This window comes from Juglans regia, chromosome 5, assembly GCF_001411555.2.
Source record: "Juglans regia cultivar Chandler chromosome 5, Walnut 2.0, whole genome shotgun sequence".
In the NCBI taxonomy this organism is placed as follows: domain Eukaryota; kingdom Viridiplantae; phylum Streptophyta; class Magnoliopsida; order Fagales; family Juglandaceae; genus Juglans; species Juglans regia.
In genome coordinates, this window is record NC_049905.1 from 21,483,711 (window position 1) to 21,503,585 (window position 19,875).

The window sequence follows — 19,875 nt, forward strand, 5'->3', positions numbered from 1 at the left end:
CCCTCCACCTGAAAAAAAAAATATTTATAGGATAAACTAATAAGAGCACTCCATTGAATATATCACACAATTCTTTAAAATCAAAGGGTTCGGCCATTAGCTTCAATGGATCGGAATCATCTTAATTTATTTTAGCCCATCGACTATTCTTCAAGTTAAGAGAAATTAATGGTTTAGCCACAAAAGTAAATTTACAAACGATTTGACTAATTGATATGGTACATCATATTGTAAAACTAATTTTATTATGAAGTATTAAATCTAACGTATTATATAAAGTACTTATAAATGTTCATTTATAAATTTATTTTTATAAAATATCTTTGTAGTTAGAGTTCGTAGTACTTCTCTTTTTCGAGATGACAAGAACAATTAAAATATTATCTCATTCATACTTTAACCCAATATTTTTTATTTTTTATTTTTTCCTGGTTGATCTATACACGAAAACGGAAAAGCAGTATGCATGCATCTATATAGAAGTAAAGTTTTGGAGGGAAAATGAGTACCCATGCCTGCCTAAATTACCAGGTACGACACGGCATTGATCAACATTTTAGTGGCCAAAACCTTGCAATAATTCCATATATAATGTGTAAAAAGCCTATTGTCTTTTCCGTGTCAACTGAGATATGATCATCAGCATCGATCACGTGGAGTTCTTATTCTCTTAAAAAAACACACATGCATCATAAGCTTCGACCTATAATCATTTTGTTACTCATTAATAATTATTATAGAGTTTTATTTTATTTTTATAGTCAATACGATAGATTGTAAATTGATTCTAATTTGCTAACACTTAAGCGATAATCACTTAAAATTTATCTCATTAGCATGTCAATATGTAACGACTATATGCACACTATAAGAAAAATGAATTTTTGTGATTAATTTATTGCAACTAAAAGACTATTTGTAACTAATTTTAGTTGCAAATAGTCATTTCGTTAGAATTAATTGCTAGAAAATAAGTAATTTTCTTGTAGTGACGAATCATTTAATTTAAATGCAGAGTAGTATTGCTCCTTATACTTATTCTTGCAATCTGGTTTACTTTACATTTGCTATTAATATGACAGAATTTAATTTTTAAAAAAATTCTAAAAACTAAATTACTAGTTAATTAAATTTTGTCATGGCAGCGATGTGGAGGCCATGATCTTCACACATGCTTTCATGCAAAAATACTCTACATAGATCACTTATTCCGCGTACGTACTAGGCTTTAATCCGTAGCATCAATCATGTATATATCTCTCTTGCACAAAACTACTACAAGCAGTTAATATTGGTTTATTCACATCGTCAAAATTTGAACATTAATCTCTATTCAAATTACTATATTAATTAGTAATCAAGGGAATACAAGTGTGCATAAGATTAATCTTTTTTCTGTAGAGATAGAAAATCATGCATGTGTGGGCTTTATTGGGATAGACCGGTTATCAAAGGCTGAGTTCAAGTAAATAATAGCGGAAACAAACAAAAAGAGCATAACGACAATCACACACAATACACAAAGATTTAAGTGGTTCAGCTCAATATGAGCTTATGTCCACTGGCGGGGTCAGTCTCAATGAATTCACTATCAACAATGATAGAGTACAAGAAATTAATTACAAAATCTTCTTTTCAAAGTGTCAAAACACTCTTGGCAATATCATAAAGAGGACCTATCTCTTCAATACAAATTTCGGCAGCCTTAAAAGGTAAAAATATAATAAATAAATGTTGAAACATTCATATTTATATTGAAACGATGCGGACCTTGATTTACAGACATTCGCTTGAGTGAACGTTAGGTCTGTCATCCCACTCGAGCTGAGTGTCGAGCGAACTCTCTTGATACCATTCCACTCAAGCTGAGTGTCGAGCAACTGATGAGCGAACTCTCCGGATGCCATCCCACTCGAGCTGAGTGTCGAGCGGGTGTTGAGCAAACTCTCAGGTTATGTCCAGCTCGAACTCACTGTCGAGCTATTGATGAGCAAACCCACTGGGTGAGTCTTTGCTCGAGCGGCCGAGACATCGCTCGAGCGAGCAATCCGTAGAGATGCTTTTTCAACAGGATTCAAACCACCTCTCAATAAATCTCCACCTTAGCTTGAATCCTACCAAACCTAACAAGAATCTATTAACCAAAGAACCGACCCCCTCCACCAAATCTCCTAAGGGAAAAACCTACCCCAAACACCAATAAAATCCAAACAAAGTTTGAACTTGTATACTGGAACTGGTTTTGTTATCATATCTGCTGGATTCTCAGTAGTATCAATCTTCTGAATTTCTAACATGTCATTTGTAACAATTTCTCGAAGAAAATGATACATGACGTCAATATGCTTTGTTCTCTAATGATACATTTGATTTTTGATAAAATGTATTACACTATGGCTATTACAAAACACTGAAATTGCATCATGTTGTAGTCCCAAATCATTGATAAGATCTTTCAACCAAATGGCTTCCTTAACAGTCTCGGCTGCTGCTATATACTCTGCTTCTGTAGTTGATAAAGCAACAACAGATTGTAGAGTTGTTTTTCAACTAATAGCAGAATCACACAACGTGAAAACATACCATGCCAATGATTTTCTCTTATCTAAGTCCTCAACATAATCAGAATCAACATAACCAACCATCCTCGAATTGTAGTCAATATCTCTATCAAAAGTTAAACCAAGGTTCGAAGTACCTCTCAAATACCTGAGTATCCATTTCACAGCTTGCTAATGAGCTCTACCCGGATTAGCCATGTACCTTCTAACAACACTCACTGCCTGTGAAATATCTAGACGAGTACAAACCATTACATACATAATACTGCCAACTGCATTGGAATAAGGAACACTAGCCATGAACCGTTCCTCTTAGTCTATCTGAGGAGATATAGATGCTGAAAGTTTAAAATGTGTAGCAAGTCATGTACTTACTGGTTTGGAATTAGACATTCCAAATCCCTGAAGAACTTTCTCAGTGTACTTTCCCTGGGATAAGTACAACTTTCCAGCTTTCCTATCTCTATAGATCTCCATACCCAAAATCTTCTTTGTAGCACCTAAGTCTTTCATCTCAAACTCATTTATGAGTTGTATTTTCAACAAGCTAATGTTAGATATGCTTTTAGTAGCAATAAGCATATCATCAACATACAGTAACAAATAAATGAAAAACCCATCAGATAACTGTATGTGATAAACGCAACTATCATAACTACTTCTCGAATAACCATGATCTATCATAAAAGAATCAAAACGTTTATACCATTGCCTTGGAGACTGCTTCAAACCATACAATGATTTTTTCGATCTGCACACATAATCTTCCTTTCCTTGAACAATGAACCCCTCTAGCTGATGCATGTAAATGATCTCTTCAAGCTCACCATGCAGGAACATTGTTTTAACATATAGTTGCTGAAACTCTAGGTCATACGCTGCCACTATAGCAAGCAACACCCTGATTGAACTGTGTTTCACAACTAGAGAGAAAATTTCATTGAAATCGATGTCTTCTCTCCGGCTATAGCCTTTTGCAACTAAGCGTGCCTTATACCTTGCATATGCAATACCCTGGATTCCTTCTTTCCATTTGAAGACCAAAGTTAATATCTATGTGACATCATGACGTTTTATCTGAAGTTCTATGTAAGTATGTTGGTCATGGAACTTGTTTTAAGCTCCAAACATTACAAAAATGTTCTTAGTGGTTTAACTCATGTTCATAATTGTTGGTGAAATACACAATAATATAATAAAAATTACAATTAAAATAAAAATTAAGACGAAGCCAGTTTGGACTGAGGCACGGAAATATCGCTCTATTTAAGGAGATTCAAGCCCTCTGCGGTATACAAAGTCTCAAATTAACCGGTGCAGCAGAAATTTTCTTGACTTGACTCCTCCAGGATACAACAGCCCAGCTGATCGTCGTATGACTCAAACCTACTCTGCACAAGTGGTTGAGCCCAAATATCTACTCAAAATAACACCTCTCTTTTATCTGGAAATACTCTCAAAAATATAAATTAACTAAACTTGTTATTCTTATATCACTTTCTCTAAACTATATTACTCTCTCGTACTTAACCGCAAGATAGTATTTTTTGAAAAGAAAATAATACTAACTTCGTACGTATAGAAAAGAAAGAGAACTACCCTTGAATCACAACCACTCACTGAATGCCAACCTTCATTCAATTTAAAACAATTCAAAAAACACTCGTAATGGTGCAATGACATGATGAAATAAAGTAACGTACTTCCCAAAAATGGTACAATGAACAATCGGCCACTACCAAATATTAAAGAAAAAACCAACGGCTGAAACTTAGGGAGCATTAACAAAGAGCCGGTAAGAAATTAACGGCTTGATTGTTAAAACGGATGATAATGAGCATTTAGAAAACAATTGAGCAACTGAAACATTAAAATCAACCAATTTAAAGAGAGAAACGTTATTGATAAATACTATTTATTAAAAAATACCAACAATAGTCATAAAGATGCCTCATGTTATTTTTCAGGAATATCCCTCACATTCATGTACATGAGAAATGGGACAACATGGATCGGTGGCATGGAGCCGAAATTCAAGTAGTCATCGAGGGAAATTGGACAACGTACCGTGTATATTTCTTTCCCATTTCTAATATATCATCTTAGATTCAGAACTTCCGGAGTGCTCCAAACTTATGCAATATGATTTTATCATGTTTGACAATAATGATTGAGAAAGTTCATGGGTGCATTTTTATGTTAACTAAAAAGTTTTCTATGGGTGTGCGCAGTCCAAAATCTTGCATTACATGCGACAAATGGCTGTTATAACCCCTTATGCCCAATTCCTTTTTAAGTTTGTATCAGATACACCTGAGTATGTCTCTCTCTCTCTCTCTCTCTCTCCCTCCCTCCTGAATCAGTACAGATGCACATAATTATCTTAATCTCTCTGTTGTACTTGCATGTTACGTTTTTCATGTAGAAAGAATGTTACAATAAGATTTGCTTGGAGAACAGACGTAATGCCTCCAGTTCCTCTTGAGACGAAGCACCATCCCTCGTCTGTTGATTTGCTACTAATCAAACGTCTGATTGCGGAAACTTCAAAACAGAACCTTTTGCAGTTTCTGCAACATGAATTTGTGAATATACCTAAAGCATACGCTGAACGATTGATTGGTGAGGATCAGCAACTAAGTTTTTTTAGTCGATTGGTAAGAGCACATGCTGCTCTGGCTGTAATTTTACGCTACTATTTTACGTTGATAATGAAGCAAGTTTTGGAGGTCTTTGGTTTACTTGTCTGCCAGTGGCAGATAAAGCAGCTATAAAAGCTATGCCTGTCAATTGAGTTGGTGATTTTGGATTAGCAGCTAGGATATCGGGTTGTTTTACTCTCTTTCAAACTGTAAACTTTTCAACCATCTTTGCTCATGCTAGTGCCCTCAGAATTTCTTGGATTTCTTGCAATATGTGATTGAATGCCATAAAATTTATTTGTATTATGTTTCTTATTGGTGCTGTTGGTAAATCTCCACAGAAAGAGATTCTCTTTTATTGCTATAAAGCAGTTAGAATAGAAGTTTATATTGTCCAAATTTTATGGTGAATGCGGAGATCTTTTGAACAGAGCAACTATGTTCAAGAGGCTAGCATATTCTGTACAATTGTATGTTAGTGAAACTGAGAGTTGGCACAATGGCAGAACTCAAACAATTATATCAATATTGGATTATATGGGAGCAAGAACAATCGATTGAGCTATGTACGTATATGCTCTACTTATCCCCTGCCTTCTGAGGTCATATTATAATGAACAGATACCCGTGATTGGCTGATACTGATTTATTGCCTTCACCTCAGGATTCAAGTCCATCTTTCTTAAGATTTTTTTCTTCAACATATACTGAGGAAGCTCTTGGAGTGTTCCTTATTTTGACTGGGAAAAAATAAGAAAAGAGATGATATTGTACTCAGGCATAAAGATCAAACCCCTTCTGCCAACATGGTAATTGGTAGTAGACAGTGGGTCAATGTTAAAATTCTTTAGACATCCATTTGTGTCAGGTCTTATATAGACACTGGAATTGGATAAGAATCATTTAAGCATCTAATCAGAAATATCATTCTATCAAATAAATGTTTTACTGGTTCTTAGGAGTTCTTAGGAGGAATCCAAGGTGTTGACCGACTTTTATCCATATTGGATAACAAGAATGTGTATATCTTTTCTTAATTTCTCATCCATGCATTACTTTTTGATAGTTACTGACCTTTTGCTACCGATCAAAAAAGTTACCAAGCTTTTAAGGTTTTTGAATTCTGCTAAAAATGGAAAAAAATAGAGGACAGCTAAAGTTCTTATCCACTACAGCATGTTGTAGTGATGTGTGGCCAGGTCTGTATAAGAACCCAACGGCAAATACGTGCAGAATCTAATTGTCAATAAGTTTGAATTATTTGTGGCCTCTGTTATTGTTGCTTTCGTTGTTAGATGCCGAAGTTGATTTATTGTGTGGTGATCTTTCTCAGGTGAAATGTCTCAACAAAGAAAGAATCAAGCCTCCACCAATGAAAAGCTGCTCCACACGCACTCTAATAAAACAGAAAAATATTCCTCCAGCTCAGCATAGTTTGTTAGGATCGTTTCTTTCTTTGTTTCTTTGTACAGATAGCTTTCTATTTTAGAATATTGCAGAATAGGTTAGGTTGGTTATTATTTCTATTTTCTGATTGGTTAAGTTGGTGTTGCTCAAAGGATATATATACTGAGGATGTACACAGATTTACGTATTGAATGAGAACAATATTTTTCTCTCCAATCCTTCTTTTGTTTTCTTTCATTCTTCATCTTTACCTTCAACATGGTATCAGAGACCACAGGTTTCGAAACCTGAGGTCCTTCATTTTTCTTTCAGCCATTTCTTCATACAGCTTCACTACATTATAGCTCTCATTTCATTTCTTCACAATGACGAAATCCAGCAACGTCTCACCTTCTGAAGATCCAAAGAGTCATTTCTATTTACATTACAGTGACAATGCCAACACTGTGGTGATTGTTCCACCTCTTTCTGGCCAAAATTATCTCTCATGGAATCGATCATTTACCTTGGCCATCTCTATAAAAAACAAGCTGGGTTTTCTTGATGGAAGTATACCTACACCAAATCTGACCGACGCTTTGTATATTCCTTGGTTGCGTTGCAACAACCTTATTTTATCTTGGTTACTCAACTCGATTTCGAAGGAGATAGCATCAAACGTGCTCTACATCAACTCAGCAAAGGAAGTATGGGAAAAGCTGAAAACCCGCTTTGCTCAGCCTGATAACGTGCGTATCTATCAACTCCAGCAACAACTTAGCTCTACTTTGCAAGGGAACCAAAATGTAAGTGAGTATTTCACTCAACTTAATGGGATTTGGGAAGAAATGCATAACTATAGGCCTGTCCCGTGTTGTTCATGTGGTTTATGTACATGTCAAGCCCTTAAATCAGTCGGTGATGTTCAAGAGACAGATTATGTGTTTAAGTTTCTTATGGGATTAAATGATTCATATGAGCACATTAGAGGCCAGATAATTTTGATGAGACCTATGCCTTCTCTAGACAAGACCTTTTCCCTAGTTTTACAGGAGGAAAGACAAAGACAGACCAGAAATTTGATAGTGTCTTCTCTTGAGGCTTCAGCACTAGCAGTCTATAGTAATCAAGCAAAAAGAAAAGAGAAATCTGATCTTAGCTGTTTTCATTGTGGAAAGCTTGGACGTACTAAGGAGAAATGCTATAGGCTTATAGGATTCCCACCAAATTTTAAGTTCACTAGAGCTAAGTCGAACCATGGTAGTGGGAATTTTTCTTCTCCACATTCAGCAAACCAGGTCTCCTCTCAAAATCAAGAAAAGGGAATACAGGAGAATCCCCAGTTGAACTTATCCCAGAATCAGATTCAGAAACTCATGGCTCTAATCAATGGACAGATGTCACAGCTCACTTCTAATGACTCAAGTTCTGTTCAGACCACTAATCAGCCTCAACAGTTGTCCACTGAAAATAATCCTTCCCCTGTTGCATGCTCCAACATGGCTGGTATAATTCCTTTTTCCACTCACATTTCCATTGATCATAGTGCATCTGTTTTTGATACTCATCAACATCATTGCTTATCTGTTATGCATAAATCTTTTCCTAGTATTGCCAATGTACCTTGGATTGTCGATACTGGTGCTACAGACCATATGGTCTGCTCCACCTCATTCTTTAGCTCTATCACTTGCTCCACCAAGACATTTGTCAAATTACCAAATGGATCTCATGTTGAAGCAACTCACATTGGCACCGTGCACCTCTCAGACAACATTATACTCACTGGTGTCCTTTGTGTGCCTTCTTTTTCCTTTAACCTTCTTTCAGTTGGCAAGCTTACTCATGATTCCTCTCTATGCCTTGTTTTCTCGGGTCAATTTTGTTTCATACAGGTCCTGTCTTCATGGACGACGATTGGGCTTGCTAAGATCCAATGTGGCCTTTATTTCCTTCTTCCCAGCACCCTCCAAAACAAAGCTGTCAATCAAACAACTTCCAACAGCCTGAAAGTTTTTCCTCTTTCCTCCAATCCTCGCTTCTGCAGTGCTGTGACACAACAAGACTTCAACCTTTGGCATCTTAGACTAGGACATTTATCTGATCAGAAACTTAGAGCAATTCAATCTATTTCTTTTGATGCCAAATGTAATGCTTCTTCAGATTGTAATGTTTGTCACTTAGCAAAACAGAAACGAACTTCTTTTCAATCAAGCAGTTCCTGCACTTCTTCCAATTTTGACTTAATCCATTGTGACATTTGGGGACCTTACTCTCAATCATCTCTACAAGGCCATCATTATTTTCTCACCATTGTCGATGATCATAGTCGAGTAACTTGGGTGTTTCTAATGAAATTCAAATCTGAAACTAAACAACTTCTACAGAATTTCATTCTCATGGCCCAAACTCAATTCAATTCCAAAATAAAGAAAATAAGGACAGATAATGGAATGGAGTTTCACATGCCTATTTTTTATAATTCTCATGGCATTCAACATCAAAAATCTTGTGTTTACACTCCACAACAAAATGGAGTTGTGGAGAGAAAACATCAACATCTTCTCAACGTTGCCCGAGCACTTCTTTTTCAAGCTTCTCTTCCAACTAAGTTTTGGGGAGACGCCATCTTGACAGCAACATATCTCATAAATAGAACTCCCACTCCTCTCTTAAACAACAAATCTCCCTATGAGATTTTTTTTTCCTCACCACCTTCTTATACCCATTTGAGAGTCTTTGGATGCCTTTGCTTTGTGTCAACACTCAAACATAACAGAACCAAATTTGACCCAAGAGCTATGAGGTGCATTTTTATAGGTTACCCCGCTGATGTCAAAGGGTATAAAGTCTATAGTTTAGATAACCATACCACATTCATTTCACAGGACATTACCTTTATTGAGTCTACCTTTCCTTTTCTTTCTTCCAATTCTGCTCAATCTTCCTCTCAATTTGATTTTGTTGTTCCACCTGTATTTTCAGACTTTCATTCTCAACAAATCACAATTGATTCCTCTACCAATCTTTCAGATCAGTCTGTACAGTCTCCAGCTCCCTCTCATATTCCTTCTAATCCTCATTTAATTGATTCAAACCTCACAGCATCAGAATCTACTTCTCCCACATCTGCTCCAGCTGAAGAGCAAAATTCAGCCATTGTTCCAAGGAGATCAAGTCGACTGAGGAATACTCCATCCCATTTACAAGCTTATCATTGTCACCTTGTTTCTCAAGCCCCTATTCATACATCATCCAATTTTTCCACTCCATATCCTCTTACCAATCACATCACCTATGATCATTTATCATCATCTCATCGAGCATATGCATTGTCCCTCTCACTAACCCATGAACCTAAGTCATATGAAGAGGCTGTGGCCTCTGATCATTGGAAAGCTGCCATGAGGTCTGAAATTGATGCCCTTGAAGCCAATAACACTTGGTCCATCACTACTTTACCTCTTGGAAAGAAACCAGTTGGCTGTAAATATGTATTTAAGGTCAAGTTAAAATCTGATGGGACCATTGACAAGCATAAGGCTAGATTGGTAGCAAAGGGGTACACTCAAAGATAGGGTTTTGACTACCAAGAGACATTCAGTCCAGTGGCAAAACTGACCACAGTTAGACTCTTCCTTGCACTGGCAGCCATCAATAACTGGCACTTGGCCCAACTTGATGTACACAATGCTTTTTTGAATGGGGATCTTGATGAAGAAATATATATGGATTTGCCACCGGGTTATGTGGCTCAGGGGGAGTCTCAACAACAAGGAAAGCTGGTCTGCAAGTTACATAAGTCACTCTACGGTTTGAAGCAAGCCTCTAGGCAGTGGAACTCAAAGTTCACTGCTGCTTTGCTCTCGATTGGCTTTTACCAATCAAAATCTGATTACTCATTGTTCACTAAGAATGATCAACATGGTTTTACAGCTCTTTTAGTTTATGTTGACGACATAATTGTGGGAAGCAACAATTTAGTCACCATAAAAAGTGTCAAAGAATTTCTGCACAGTCAGTTCAAGATTAAGGATCTCGGGATCTTGAAATTCTTCTTGGGGATAGAAGTTGCAAGAACAGCAGCTGGGATCCACATGTGTCAGAGAAAATATACATTAGAAATCTTAGACGGTGCTGGATTACTTGGTTGTAAGCCAGCTTGTACTCCAATTGAATCAAATCATAAACTTGCACACTCTTCTACTGATATGTTGACAGATGTTACAAGCTATCGAAGGCTGATTGGTAGGCTCATCTACTTAACAATTAGTAGACCAGATATCACTTATGCCGTGAGTGTTCTCAGCCAATTCATGGACAAACCAACTCAGATTCATTTGCACCATGCACACCGAGTTCTGAGATATCTAAAGGGATCAATTGGTCAAGGTCTCTTCTTCTCAGCTAGTTCCTCTTTACATCTCAAAGCATACAGTGATTCGGATTGGGCAGCATGCCCTGAAACTCGAAGGTCAGTCACTGGTTTTTGTGTCTTTCTTGGAGACTCTTTAGTGAGTTGGAAATCCAAGAAACAAGCAACAATATCTCGATCTTCTGCTGAGGCAGAATATCGAGCACTTGCTTACACTTGTTGTGAAGTTGTTTGGTTAATTACACTTTTGAAGGACTTCAACATACAACACAAACAACCAGCACTGCTATATTGTGACAACCAAGCTGCTATTCATCTTACCAAGAATCCCATCTTTCACGAAAGAACAAAGCACATAGAAATAGATTGCCATTTTATTCGAGAAAGGGTAGCTGCTGGTGTGATTGTTCCAGTTCATGTTAGCTCTAAGTTTCAGTTGGCAGATATCTTTATAAAGGCTTTGTCCACAGCACAATTTCAGTTTTTATTGTCCAAGATGGGCATTCTGAACATATATGCCCATCTTGAGGGGGAGTCTCAACAAAGAAAGAATCAAGCCTCCACCAATGAAAAGCTGCTCCACACGCACTCTAATAAAACAGAAAAATATTCCTCCAGCTCAGCGTAGTTTGTTAGGATCGTTTCTTTCTTTGTTTCTTTGTACAGATAGCTTTCTATTTTAGAATATTGCAGAATAGGTTAGGTTGGTTATTATTTCTATTTTCTGATTGGTTAAGTTGGTGTTGCTCAAAGGATATATATACTGAGGATGTACACAGATTTACGTATTGAATGAGAACAATATTTTTCTCTCCAATCCTTCTTTTGTTTTCTTTCATTCTTCATCTTTACCTTCAACAAAATGGGCCCAGAGTTTAACCCCAAAATGCCTGTCAAGTCTCTAACATCTCAACAGATAGTTCGCATTCATCAGTTGTTTCGTCAAACTAAGTTTGATGACCCTAGTGGTGATGTAAGCCTTTGATCAGTAGCGTTCAGCTATTCTGTTAATTTGATTTTGGTCTCATTTTAGTTTCTGATATGTTATGTTGCTTTACATATCCTTCATATTCATAGCCTTTACACATTATTTTTCTCATTTTTGTATTACTTAGAACCTGTTTTCAGTGTCTTAGTCCTGCAGGTGAATACAATATCTTCGTCTTGGGATTATAAAGGAGCTGCATCCAGACATGGTAGCAACTTATTCAGGCAGGTTGTATTTATACCTGAGTTTTCTAGATCTGTTATTTTTTAAATTTCTTCTATTTTTTTATAAGTAACCAAATACTTTATTGAAAATTAAAAGGGTCTAGTCCAGATACATAGGATATAGTAAATTCCTTGTATATAGTATAGCAATACATTTTATGTATTTGAAGGAGTGTATATTGTCAGTGATAGATTGTTATCCTGCTAATTGATTTTGATTTCTTTACTTAATATACTGCTATTTAGTAAATTTGATTTTTCTCTTTTACCATAATATACAGTGCTCAAGTTTTTGAAGGCCACCCGTTTATTGTGGAAGCTGGTGTCAGTGTGGGAGGAAAAGATGTTAAGCAAGTATGTGAGATACACTGGGGACAAATAACTAATCAATCAAATCAGTTGTAGAAGCTTCAAAGCTGTTAGATATGATATTGTTCTTCATCGTGTTGGTTTGTTAAAGACATTCTATATGAAATATCTTAGTTATTACAGAAATTAATTGCTAAATAAAGTGGAAAAGGAGGCACTCTTCTCTTATTGTTTCTACCTTAAAACTTGTTTTCTTCACAATGAGGGACTGGTTGGTGTTGTATATAGGTGGATGTTTTGGCACTCGTTCACAAGTGGGTTCTATTGTTAGTGTTGCATGTATCTAGACTTGAACACGCGACAGATTGCAGTTTTACTGTATTCATCGTACTTTTAAGTTAAGTTTATATTGCAATAATTAGTAAGTAGAGAAGATGCTTTCTTCATTTGGACAGCAGCTTTAGGGAAGATTCTTACCTTGGACAATGTGAGGAAGAAAAGGGTGTTGTATTGATCATTGGGTCTTGCATGCTTGATAAGAGTGCAGAATCCGTGGATCACCTTCTTTTCCACTATGAGGTTGCTAGTCTTCTAGGGAGGATTGTTTTTTAGAGTCTTTGGGATAGATTGGGTTATCCCTTCTGATCTGATAGATATCTTAATATGTTGGAAATGACAGTTTGGTAGCCATTAATGCGAACTTCTATGGAGGATGACCCTGTCATGCATATTTTGGTGTCTTTGGAGAGAAAAATGACTGTAACTCAAGAATTGCAAGAAATCAATTCTAGAGTTCAAGCCTTTCTTTCTTTACACCCTATTTCATCAGATTGTGGCCCAAATTAGTGCTGTTATATATATTCATACTTTTCAAGATTATTTAACACCTTTTCATTTTGCTATTTAGGTGGATCTCTGATTCTCTAGTAATTTTCCTGTATACTGGAGTAACACATGAATATTTTGTGTTCATAAAATCTACCTTGTTGAAAAATAAAATGAGAAATATATATGATGAAAGAATAGCCTATGGAACCCCAAGGGGGTTGGTTCGAATCCTCTTGGGTGCAAAACATTTATAGGGTCCAACGGACTTGGTGGTGTTTCCCCATGAATTACCTCGGGGTGCACGGGTCCTCGGCAATGAGTTTGAATAGCCTATGGAATACGGTTCTTCTGGCAAGTTTCTAATACTAGAATATGATGTTATGTCAACCTGCTTTTAGCAGCTGAACAATCTAAGTGGTACGATCGGTAAAATATAGAAGAATTTATTCGCACAGTTGCACATATTGACCGTAACTTTTGGATGTGACTAGCTGAGTATAGGCATATGTATTCCAACTCTTGTTTTCTTGAGCATGCGGTGTTGCTTAACCATTAATTGGGCACAGTGGAAAGCTCGTTAGATGGCAATGTTGATATTTTTGCTCACTTTCTCATTGATTCAATGTTTATGAAGCATATTTTTCCTGTTTTAATGGCAGGGTTTGAACGTATTCCGATTTGCAAATCGGATTCCGCTTCTTTTTGAGCAAGGTGCTGATGTTGTCACTAGGACTGTCCTTAAGAGAATCAAGTAAGATATGGTCCAGCAGTCGAATAGTTTCTCTGGTTATCTTGCTTTTCTCTTCTATATATATATATATATATAATTTGCTCTTGGGGTGGGGGAGGGGGGATCAATTATTGTTGTCATAATACCTCTGGCAATGGGAAAAGGAATGGGAGTTTTGTACAGAATCTCACTGAAATATCTTTTTCAGTTGGGGTAGCTACAAGATAAACCACATACAAGATAGAATCGGTGTTTTTGTGAGCATTGTGAGCACCAAAATCCCCTTTAAAGGCACTGGGAAAGAGTATATTGGAGATGATATAACTGAGATATCTACTGCTGTCAAGGTGGGGAGTTTTCAGTTTTCGTGTCACTCCATCACAAAAGGATTAAGTAAACTAACAAGCATCATGTCCTCCAGTCTGCTATTCAGCAATGTTGCATCCAGCTAAAATCCAAAATAGTGAAGAGGATGCAGGCACGTGAGCAGCAGGAGAGAAAACGAAATTTAAGCAAGTAAATCCAATGCTCATCTGTCCTGTGTGAATGAGTCTACTAAATGATGTTATTGTCTCATTTGCATGAATTTAATCAAGTTTGTATCCATTGGCAGGTATATCCCAGATGCTACAGGTGCTGTGTATGATGTTTTGAGAGAAATGGCGCAGTCACATGTGTCCAAGAAGAAACGTTATGATGATGAGGATGCAGAAGTATTAAGCAAAGTGTCTGCTCGGGTAATTACAAAAGAAACACTGAGGGAAAAGCTTGCTCAACACGTTGAACAGGTGAGATCTCAACTGGGATGGTTCCTGAAATTGTAGGAACTTGTGATGAACCTCAATGTTCAACAATACAAATTGGCTTTTGGAGACCTATTGAATTATAGGCCCTCAAGTACTCCCTATGACAGTTCAAGCGAAGTACAAAATTTAGCTTTTCCAGATTAGGGATCCCTCCAGTTGAGCACAGACATCCTTCACTTAAAATTGAAAATTAGATGGATTGCTTGCATCATTTTATTACGTCTTTCAGGGTAAACATAAATGCTTGTTTATGGATCAAACCTTGTGAAAGAGACATTCACAATGAAATGTTTGACCAATCTGAAATATATCTAGCACCTTAGACCGAACCAATGCCGTGATTATGTATTAATATATGGGATATTTTGGGAGTTAAATTTGACCAAGTTATGACATCTTCAAAATTCTCACTTGGATTACTTTGGGTCTCATGACCATGGTGAATTAAATTTTTGGCTGAGACGTTTCTTGTACATGTGACAACTTTTGTTACTTGAGTACAAGCAAATACTTTTTAGTTCACATAGCTTCCACTCTTTAAGTAAATTATTTCGCATATAGGGAATTTTATTTACACCGTGTAATGATATCTTAAGAGTTGGCAAGCTTTTATTATGTGTGCATGCTTCTTTAGCAAAAGCTTTTTCTGATATGTTACCAGATGTTTGTCTCTTCAAGGGACTGGCCGGCCTTGGTTCCTACAAATCCTGAATATCAAAATCCTTCTGACACAAACACAGGCCAACATTCTTGAACATGGCATACACACATGGCTACCTTGTTGAATATTCGAAACGGAATGCAACTCTGTATGGCGTATTGTGATTTCAGTATCCTAAATGATAGAATGCTTTTATTCTTTGCATGTTTGAGAACGTTGCATCGATTCTTGGAATGGTACATCTATTCAGCTCTTCTTATACTGTTGGTGATGAGAGCCGAGCTGGCCTGTGATGAACAATGTTGGTGCCGACAGAATTGTTACTAATACACAGAATCAAGCCTGGTTTTAATCGGTAAAATGCTATGGGGGCAAGGTCACTCATTACAGTTCTGAAGAATGCAAATACCTTTCTGCCATAGATAGCATCTTGACAAAGCTATGCGGCAATCTCAATATATATGTTTAAGAAATACTAGGTCGTCTTGCGTCAACCTAATTGGATCTAAACTGTTGTTCTTTCCTCGTTTATACAACGCTAAAGCTGCATTTTAAAAATAGGAATTAAAGCTAAATGTCCCCCACATTGTGAGGCTATGATTGTTTGGATATTAAGAATATATTAGATCATCTGTAAATAGTAATTAAATAGTTTGAGTTAGATTTTATATCCCCATGGCCGTCTCTTTCTTTATTTTCCCTCTTGCTGTCTTTCCTTTCTGGTTCTCTTGGTCTCTCTTCCTTCCCCCGTCGTTAACTCTCTCTCTCTCTCTCTCTCTCTCTATATATATATATATATATATATATCTATCAGGATCATATATATATATATATATATATATATAAATAGGGGAAAAAAACAAAAGAATTAATAGATCTGGAAATTACTCAGTTATGTAAATTTGTGGATTATAATACTTCTACTTTGTGTACTTCAAAAGATCACGAATTCCACTTGGATAAACATGAAGCTAACTTGAAGCAGCCAGTCAATATTGAAACCGAATGGAGTGATTAAAATTTATACATGATTACAAGTAATTTGAAAGAGAGATCTTTGCTCAATGCTATATTTTCAATGATAAATTTTGCACTTTTTCATCTTAGATTATGTCATTTTCAATCAGGCTTGAAATGTATTCAGTCAATAAATGTGACTAGATGTAGTACCTTTAAGACAGAGTAACATATTTAGGGCTGCCAAATTTTGTGGGATGATCAAAATCTAGATCATTTGAAGTTACTAAAACAAGGGTGTGGTCCTACTTCAGAGTTGGAAAGAGAGATTACTTTCACAAGGGGGCAGGGAAGTTCTTATTAAAGCTGTAGCCTTATCCATACCAACTTACTCAATGAGTTGTTTTAAGTTACCCTTAACCTTGTGCCGAGAACTAGAGAGGATGATGTCGAGATTTTGGTGGGGTCAACGAAGTAATGAGAGGAAAATCCATTGGATTAGTTGGAAGAAATTATGTGTGTCAAAATTTAGAGGTGGGATGAGGTTCTGTGATTTACATATGTTTAATATGGCTTTATTGGCTAAACAGGACTGGAGACTTTTGCAAGGTGAGAATTCTTTGCTGCAGAGAATTTTCAAGGCTAAGTACTATCCCCATTGTTCTTTTTTCGAGGCTTCCTTAGGTACTAACCCTTCCTATGTTAGAAGGGGTATTTTTGAAGCAAGAGAGTGGTTTTTGAAAGGGTGTAGGTGGCGTGTTGGGAATGGGGAAATGGTGAAGATTTGGAAGGTTCTATAGCTACTTGGACCTAGACCTTTACACTCTGATTTGGATAGCAGGAATGGGTCACCAATTGATGAAGAAAGTATAGTGGACATGTTAATTGATGATACTACTAGGAACTGGAATGAACAATTAATTAGAGCCCTCTTCAATCTAAGTGCAGTTGAGGAGATCCTAAAGGTTAGATTACCAACCAGTCAGTGTATGGATAGGTGGATTTGGGACAAGTAAATGGTAAATTCACGGTAAAGAGTGCTTATAAGCTGATTCAGGAGATTGAGACTAGTGGTGATGGGAAAATATCCTTGCAGATGGGGGACAGGAGTCTTTGGCGGAAAATATGGCATATGAAAGTCCCTAGAAAGATTAAAGTGTTTGCCTAGAAGGCTTGTAAGGATATTTTACCAACACTTATTAATCTTAAGAGGAAAAAGGTGGAGGTGGAATCTAAGTGCTATTTCTGTCAGATTCATGAGGAAGGTATTACTCATGCTCTGTTAAAGTGTCCTACTATCTATATTGTTTGGCAACGTTTCTTCCCATTGGTCAAGTTTTTTCGTACTTCTTTCAGTTTTATTCAAACTGTGCTCCAGGTTATGATGCAAGGTAGTGAAACTGAACTAACTTTGTTTTGTGTCCTTTGCTAGAGCGTGTGGTACAGAAGGAATCAAATGCAGATGAAGAAGAATTTGATACAACCTGTCCAAGCGGTTGAGCATGCTTTATCAATGTGCAAAGTCTTTAATGACGTGCCAACCATTACATCAAGGGAGCAATTACAAAAACTGACTAAGTGGCAAGCTCCAGAAGGTGGTGTTTTTAAGTTGAATGTTGATGGGGCAATCTTTTCTGATCCGAGGAAGGTTGGAGTTGGGATGGTTCTGCGAGATACACATGGAGCAACTGTGATGGCAGCAAGTAAGATTGAGCTAGAGGTGGATGAGGCAGCTACAATTGAAGCCATTGTTGTGTTGAGAGGGATACAGCTTTGTCTTCCACTTGGCATCCCAAAAGTAATTTTTTGTAAGTAAAAAATAAAAGTTGATTTACAGCTTAGAGCACAGTACCTCTGGACCAATATGTATGGTACCATATTTAGCGACGACACTTTCGTCATAATAAGGGTATCATATATACTTGATCTTAAAAAGTCCCCATTAAACCAAAATCATCGCAAAATCTAATGCAATTGTGGTCCTCACTAATATTAGACAAAAGTGTCGTCACGGATATGAACATTATAACGACCAAAATAACTATCACTAATAGAAAACTATTTGTGAGATATGAACATTACGTATTTGGGATCAATATAAAATATGGTAACAATTTCGACTGTTAAAATATAGTACTTCCTACCCAATAATTAGATGAATTGCAAATATATTGATCAAATATAAAATGGATAGGAAAAGTATGAACAATGAATAAAGTTTCTTTCTTCAATTTCCACTCAACGATAAATGATAATTAATGACGTGCATGTTAGTAGAAAAGAAGTTCGTGAGACTTGCATATCTTAAAATTATATTTAACATCATAGATGTATACTACTAATTGCCATGTTTGCAATTATATTCCTAGAAGTCAATGTCTACATTAATTCTTTTAATTTCTACTTCTGTTTGGTAACCAGGTCTTGATTGCTATGCTCTATAATATAGGTGGGCTTTCTTGGCACCATAATTCTTCCTCCCATTATACCTTTGCCTATAGAAAGGGTTTCTATGACACAAACCTAGATCAATCTTTTATAAGCACATCAAGACTTCGATCATATCGATCATGCTGATCAACAGAATCAATACATATTTCGCTGGTTTTAGTGGCTTCAGCAAAGGTCTTGCATGAGTCTACTAATTTCTAATGAGGACCCAAACCGATCTATAGATCAAAAGGAATTATGCATGGCGGTTACCATATCAAATTAAGAAAAATAAATTAAACAAGATCAACTGGTAGCAACATTAACAATAAAAGGGCAAGTACAGTCGATCCTTAAACTTGGCATATATTACTAATTTGTATGAAACATAGAAATTGATAATAGGCTGCCCGTGTGACATAGGTTCACATCGGTGTAACAATGGAACTTTGGATTATAGACGTGCCTTAGCGTACCATTTTTTGGATCACAGGAATAGAATTGTCCGCAGCACCTCAATATTAACACTTGGCCAAATTCCAGTAGACCTACAACCTCAATATATCGATTGAAGAAAAACTCGCTTCCGGGCGATTTTAGATCAATCTCGTATTCTTTGACCCAATGATCTTTCCTTTCATACTCTATGATCAGTACCCAAATATCAATGTGCGGCCTGATCGTCGAGAGGTCAACAATAGCCAAGTTTCCATTTAGATCAAGCAAATGACATCCCCTAAATTTAGGTGGATAAATCAAGCCAAATTCTTCTTTGGAAATGTCAAACGAAAAAATCTTAGTGAACTCAAGATGACCCTCATCATGTGGATCTTCTTCAGGGTAAGAAAGCCAATAAAGATTCCCACATGCATATATATACATGCGCTCTAGATAAAGGACAAGAAGGGCCTTTGGGAATGGCTCTCCATGAACTTGTACTAAGTGTGAATATTTCAACATAAAAATTAGTACTACTGC

General features: G+C 36.6%; 1 pseudogene; it reads left to right on the forward strand.

Moving 5' to 3' along the window:
• The first annotated feature begins 4,514 nt into the window (after positions 1 to 4,514).
• LOC109010067 lies at positions 4,515 to 19,614 on the forward strand (annotated as a pseudogene).
• Positions 19,615 to 19,875: the final 261 nt, after the last annotated feature.